Source organism: Pipistrellus hanaki (assembly GCF_964339955.1).
Source record: "Pipistrellus hanaki genome assembly, chromosome: 10".
NCBI classification, from domain to species: Eukaryota; Metazoa; Chordata; class Mammalia; order Chiroptera; family Vespertilionidae; genus Pipistrellus; species Pipistrellus hanaki.
The window spans coordinates 71,360,198-71,367,382 of NC_140512.1; the positions used below are offsets into that span (position 1 = coordinate 71,360,198).

Genomic DNA, 7,185 nt, shown 5'->3' on the forward strand with positions numbered 1-7,185 from the left:
CATCAATGTTCTACATTATGTGAATGCAGAACACACATGTAAGAAAGGCCAACGTAATGTTCACTCTAAAGTTTTCGTTATTTTTTACTCATTCAATTAAATTTTAGAATTAAAAAGTGTTTAAACTTATGGCTTCTAGAAACTTAAATTTCATTCCTAATATAGAATGAGTTCCTATATAACCAACCATATATAACCCAGAAGACATGACCTGAAATTTGTTGCAATGTATTTTATTATTTTCATGAACCACTGAATATTTAAGGAATCAAATCAAGCTCTCACCAGTTAGAACACAATACTGTATATACACAGATACACAGGGCTCGATTAATCCCTGCCTCGCTTATTCACCTTTTTTCCTATCGTCAAACTAAGTACTTTATTGCCACGCCAATTTTTACCAAAACCCACAAAGGTAATTTGTTTTATGCCCTCAGCTTCCCCTGTCGAAAGAATCAGGTTTGTTTTTATGATGCAACAGATTTTCAGTAAAATATCACACACGAGACAACGTGGTATAAACGAGACACACATTTCTTCCAGGAAGAACAGGAAGACAGTGCTGCTCTGGCCTCGGGTGGCTCCTCCTTCCCGGGGAGCTGCGGCCTCGGGGGTCAGGATGGCAGGCAGGAGCTGGGCAGACCTGGGAAGGAAGAAGTAGGGAGTCACTGTCGCGTTTAAAACCAACGGGCGCACCCTGCCTTTCTGCAGAAGCACTGCTGTGGCAGCACGTTCCCAATGCTTCCCCACTGCGGGCATCTCCGTATGCACCGGCGTGAGAAGGGTGCCATCGCCTCCCTGCACCTGGAACCCGGCCTCAGCTCCGGCCAGCGCTCTGCAGCTCTCGTCCTGTCCCCGCGCCGTCTCCCGGAGGTAAAACCAGGCCCTGGACCGTGGATCGCCTGTGGCCATGGATTACTTAAGGGACATTTCCAGAGGGGAACGGTGCACCCACTTTCAATCCAAGGAGCGGCGGGGCTTTGGTACCTACAACTCAACCAGTGCCCACCGCTCCTTAGAAAGGCTGCACATGATCTTGGTCACACGAAGTACTAAAGTGGGAAATAGCCCAGCCTGGAGAGGGATTGTTTCGTGCATTAGAATCTCACCCCCCCAAGGTGTTGGGAAGCCTGTACAAAAAGGTAAACATGTTCTTAGTTTAAATGTGGGCTAAATTTGTGGCAATGTATTTTATTAATTTCATGAACCACTGAACACTGCTTACTCCATAATCTGCATTAACAATGATCATGTGACGAATGTGCCCTTGATGTTTCTACTGGCTAAGTTCTGACACCCACGCCAAGCGGGTGAGTGTGCAGGCCCCACGCAGGGCTCTGCATTGGCACCGCACATTCCTCGGACAAACACCTCCACAGATCCGGCGCCTCCCTCGCAGTCTGCACTGAGCTGCTCGCTCCCTCGAGTAGAGACAGCTACCCTTCCAGTCACTCTCTTATGTCTTAGCATGCTTTTCAAACACCATGTGGACCTTAGACATTAAAATGAAGATCTGGAAAAGTCTGGGTTATGCGCCCCAAAATATTCCAGAAGGAAAGTCTAATAAACTCCATAGGGCCGCCTCACCGAGGACAGGGTGTGTGATAACTTCTGCTCAGAGAACACACTGCAGTGGCGTCCGCAGACCCACAGCAAGCCCCTGGCTTCTGCAGAGATCGTGTCTCTCATGGAAAAAACAACATTCAACACCCATGGAAACCTCACTGGCGTGTTATTTAAAAATCTAAACACAGCCACCTCACACAGAAGTAAGTTATGTTCTCTCCGTTGCCCCCTTTGCTAGTCTGTGTTGGGGATGAATCTTAGAATCCCCACACTTTGAAGGTCAGGTCTGTGGTGAAGAGCGCGGACTCCTTTCCCAGTGCTGGTAGCTCAAATCGCCACGGTGCCCACTTCCAACATCTCACAACTTCATTCCTCCGCGACTCCTCAATGAGGCTGGAATTTTACAAAGTCTGTGAAGGTGCCCTCATCTCCTCCCATAATTCTTAAAAACAAAGGGAAATGTCTACATTAAATAGAGTTAGCAGACAATTCATATATACATTTACATCCACATCCACAGAGGTAGAAGGGACCAACCTTTCAATCAAATCTCTAATTGTAGAAATATCTAATTTTGAAAAAAATTGTTTTTCCCCCTAAAAGCAGCATGTGACATGTGAACAGCTCAGAGTCTAGCACCTCTCACTGAGTATCCGCTGGGTGAAGAGTTCCTGGTTAATGTTGGTTCATAACCTCCAGCACACATGCACTTGCACACACACAGACACACAGAGACACAGACACACACTACACACACACACACCACACACACACCACACACACACACCACACACACACACACACCACACACACACACCACACCACACACACACACACACACCACACACACACCACACACACACACACACACACACACACCACACACACACACACACACACACACACACACACGCTGCCATGTCTTGAAAACATAACTATTTAAATTGTGGAGACCAACCACAGCCAAGTTGCTGGACAGCAGAACCAGGCCAAGTACGGCCTTTACGAGGCAGAGCCTGCCTGCCCGCTGCCGCGGGAAACTACTCCTGGTGAAATGCCGATTATGTGGGCGCTCTACCGCACGCGAGGCTCACCGTGCCATGGGTACCTGAAGCTGCCTGCTGCGCTAACGCCCGCTGCTGCTCACGCTGGAGTCAGTAAGTGGAATCTTCCTGGCAGTAATTTTTGTGTTTGGAAACTCTCGGTGGTATTATGCGGTGTGAACTTACTTCTGGGGGTCCGAGAGTCCAGGCTCTTTTTGAAATTAATATGTATTCTCACTTTGTAATGGAGGAATGGTTTGGGCCATCCAGAAACGTTTCCCAGAGAAACAACCATGAGAACCACACCCACTCCACCGAGCAGCACCTGTGACGGCCCAGGCACCGGCATTTCTGTTTGTAGTGTGAGTACTGAACCGGGTTTTAAAACTCAAATGCTATTAAGAACTAATCCTGTTTTTATTTTATACTGGTAGTATTGCACAAATCTTAGGATTAGGCTTGCATTTTCTTGAGGTTAATGTTAATTTTTATTTCCAAGGATAAATATGCAGGAGGCATGAAGAGATGGTTATTTTACTGAAGGGCAGTCGGAGGGCTGCGCCTGGGTACAGAGTCTCTCCTGGTGATTGCGGCAGGGACTGCAGGGGAGAGTTGGGGCAAGTTTCTGGAGCCTTCTGCCGTATCAGAGCGGGTTTCTCTAGCCAAGTGTGTGTTCCCGCAGAGGCCTGGCCGGGCCAGCCTCGGAGAGGGGGCCCAGGGCACGGAGCCTGCGAGCTCCTCACACGCTCTGCGCATCCTCAGGCACGGGGGCGTGGGGACCCCGGAACTCTTCAAAAACTCGTTCTTTGGGAAACTGAGGTTGTGACTCATTTCTGTGATTTCCACAAATTACATTCCACATCCAAAATCAGTGAAAAAAGCTCTCCAACTCCCAAACAGCAATGTACCATGGCATTGTTTTCCGCAAACTCCCAACCAAACTGAATTTTAAACAGAAAACAACCCCATTTTCTACTTAGAATAATAAAACTTTGTCCTGTTAATGGGGATCTATAACTAACTTCCTTGTTTAATAACTTTTGATGACATAACTATTCATCAACAGAAGTACAATACTATTTTAAGAACGTGGGCAATAAAATGGATACTGTGGATGGAGATTATACTTTGTTATAAACAATTCTAAATGCTAAATGTCCCAAGCTTCCACAATTGCATAAAATGTACTCCCCTGGCTCTAAATCATTGTGTGTGTGTGTGTGTGTGTGTGTGTGTGTAAATGGTGTATATATGCACTCACACATAGACACCTACATATAAAATTAATTTGTGAAGGCACCTAAGAAGAATGCACACTGTGGACTGAGTTCTTGTAAATGCATTAAAAAGTATCAACGTGTTAGAAGGTGCACGATCAGCCAAACTGATGGGCACAATGGCTGGAGCATGTTTCAGCTTTGTATGTAGTAAGTAAAGTTCTGGCCATTTTTTTTCTAGCTTCTGGGTGTGTGTGTATATGTGTGTGTATGTGTTTAAGAACGTGAATCAAGTATTATTTTCCAACCTTTGCCAGAAAAAAATAATTTTAAAGAAATAGCTATTCTGGGAAAGCAATTTTAAAACAATATCCAGCACCCAGCCAAATAAATAAACCAAACCCACTTAACATATCTGACTAAAGAAAAACCCCTCCTCCTGCTGATGTGGGCACAGGCAAGCCAGAGCAATTCCTGCTGGCCCAGGATGAGACTGCAAATCTCTCCAAGTTGAAAATAAGAAAGTGCTTTGAGTTCACCTGATCCTGACCGGCCACGTGCTCCCTAACAACCAGAAATCACGATCCTTCTGAATTGCCATCAGATGTGGGCGCAGGAGCTGCAGCCTCGGCTGGACAGCCCAGAGCTGGTGTGTGTCTGTGTGGCTCCCAGTGAGTCCTCGTCCTCTCTGTCAGCCAGGAGCACTGGGGGCCGGAGACAGCGATGCTGCGTTTGAAAAAAAGCTGCTCCAAGCTGAGCGCGAGGAGGGGCGGGCGCGTGAGGGTGCATGTTCTATCAGACACAGTACCTGCCTTCCCGCCTGTCAGCGCGCCGGCCTCCGGGCGGGCAGGGGGCTGTTGTGAATGTTGTCTTCATCTCTGATGGCTTCGCGCTGCGGAAACAAGGCAGCAGCCTGTGTGGGTAGGCATGGCTCCCCGGGCATCGTATCAGTTTTATTAGCAAAAATATAAAACCATGGGATCGGGGTCGGCTTTTATCAGCCCTTTGGCTCACGACGTCATCGCACGGATCACCCCTTCCCCGCGTGCTAATGGCACCAGTAACTGACTGTCAGTCTCCTGGAAGTGAAAATGGTTCTTGGTCTTTGTTTCTCTTCCTTCCATCAGATACGAGAAATGAAATAAGAAACGAGAAATGAAATAAGAAACGAATTTCCTACCGAAGGAGCTGAAAGTCTTCGTGTTTTTGCTGTTGTTTTGGCTTTCAAAGAACACGTTAAAGTGGCCAGCTTCCTGAAATAGTTAAAACCGCTTCCTTCTGATTTTCCATGATAACCCATTGTGTGATTTTAAACCGGGACCTGAAGTTTGAGACAATTAAGCTCGCTCGGCAATCAAAACGTGCATCTTTAATTTCACTGTGGATAACACGCCTGACACTTACTGAGGGAAGTTTCTCTTCACACCATTTAGGGAGACCGCAGTAATTTCACTTTGCTTCCCCCCAAACCTGACTTTCCTGGTGAAGAGGGAGCTTGAATCTTCCTGTGCACGTGCAGGAAGGAGCTGGGAATTTTCCTGAATCCCAGCCGGAGTGTGAGCCTGCACTGCAGAACCCTGTTACCACTTCAGGCCCGGACTGCCCAGGCCGCGCCAGACTGCAAACCACCCTCCGGCCCATTCAGCAGGACCCTAACGTTTTAACTGGCACTTAAAACATTTAACATCCACTGTAATGTGCTTATTGAAAGCCTGTGATACAAGCACACTTATGCAATGCAATTTCTTCCCCGTAGTCTCTTTAACCCCAAATTATTGCCTTTACTTTTTAATTGAAACGAAATCTTCAAAAGTCAGCTCAAGCCCTAACTCCGGGGGTCAGCACGCCTGACATTTGGGCCACGGCGTACACTTAATACATTTTAAACAGGCTTTCCCAGTGCTCTGAGCGTTAAGTAAAGGGAAATATATTGAATGTGGTTTTGCAGGCATATACCCGCCAGCCAGCGGCCAGCACCCCCCTAAAATCAACATCACACAGGGAGCTGATGGGGCTGTAGGCCAACGACCACACCTAAGCCTTTGTTTAATCGGGTTGGTGCTAAAATACTTGAATTCGCTCAGGAAAGCACTCTCCCTTCTGTGAAACCTTGGGGGGAGGAGGGAGGGAGGACGGGTGCGGCGCTCTCCCTCGCCACTTGGCCTTAAATATTTGAAAACTACATTCATTTTAATTTAGATTTGAACCTGTAAGAAACCTACCTCCGCAGGAGGACCATGGAGCCCCCTCCGCAGTCCCCGCAGCAGCGAAGCGACGTGCAGGCTGCGCCGAGGCCAGGACCTGCAGCCGCTCCGGGCCGGGCCTGTCTCCGCGGAGCCGCCGGGGCCTCGGGTCTCACCGGCACGTCGCTCAGGGCCCGGGCACCGGAGCCGGCGGCCAGCGAGGCCAACGGGCCGCGTTCTAATGTTCAGCTTCTTGAAACTCAGCAGCAATGGGAGCAAACAGAAAAATAAAACAGAACGGACACCAAACAGGGCCGGCGCCGCGCTGGCGGAGCCGGGACTCCTCTGCGGAGGGCCTGGGAGCGAGCTCACCTCGGACGTCCAAGGTCCGCAAGCTCAGAGGGAAGAGTTTGGAAAGGTCTCTGTGCATTTTGTCTGCTTTCCTGGAGCGAACTTCCCGGAGGTCTTCTCCGCGGCCCGGTCCTCCTGAGCCGGCGTCACCTCCGTCCGCCCTGGCCGGGGAGGACGGCCCGGGCGCGGGGCGCTGGCGCGGGGACCGCGGCTTCGGGGGCGCCGCCGCCAGGCCTGCGGCGGGCGGACCCGCACCCCGAACGCAGACGCGCGCTCGGCTCCAACCACCGTGACGGGCGTGCGGCTGTGCCCTGCACAGCATCCCAGCCCGGATTTACGGGGCGCATGTTGGAAGCGGGCCGGAGACACACACTCAAACCGCAGGCCTGACTGACACAGACACTGTGCCCACGCCACTGGGCATCAGAGCAGGCAGTCAGCACAGCGCGGCTGCTACCGTCCACTCCAGAGATGGGGAGGGAAGGGGGGGAGGAGGAGGAGGAGGAGGAGGAGGAGGAGGAGGAGGAGGAAGGCCGGAGAGAAAAGGGGAGAGGAGATAGAGCCGGCCGCTCTGGTCTGGTTCCAGAACTCTCCATTCAGGAGAACCTAGGCAAAGCCCCAAGTCTTTCCCTCTCTGCCCCCCCTCCCCTACCCGCACGGCGGAGCTGCCCGCGGAGGGGCGGGGGGGGGGGGCACAGAGGCTTCCGCCCCGCCGCCGGCCGGGCTGCGGCCCGGGCACAGCGGGCGCCGTCGCCATGCGCCCCTCTCCCGGAATCCGGCAGCACCGCCGCCCCGCGCGGGGGTCAAAGAGCACCCTCGCCC

The 7,185-nt window shown here is 50.8% G+C and overlaps 1 long non-coding RNA gene across 1 annotated transcript; it reads right to left on the reverse strand.

Annotated features, from left to right (window-relative positions):
- Window positions 1–217: 217 nt before the first annotated feature.
- On the reverse strand, window positions 218–6,661 carry LOC311628881. Its single transcript, XR_014796090.1, has 2 exons — window positions 6,052–6,661; window positions 218–646 (listed from the first exon to the last, which is right to left on the reverse strand). It is a non-coding gene; the product is annotated as an uncharacterized lncRNA (long non-coding RNA).
- Between the last annotated feature and the right edge of the window lie 524 nt (window positions 6,662–7,185).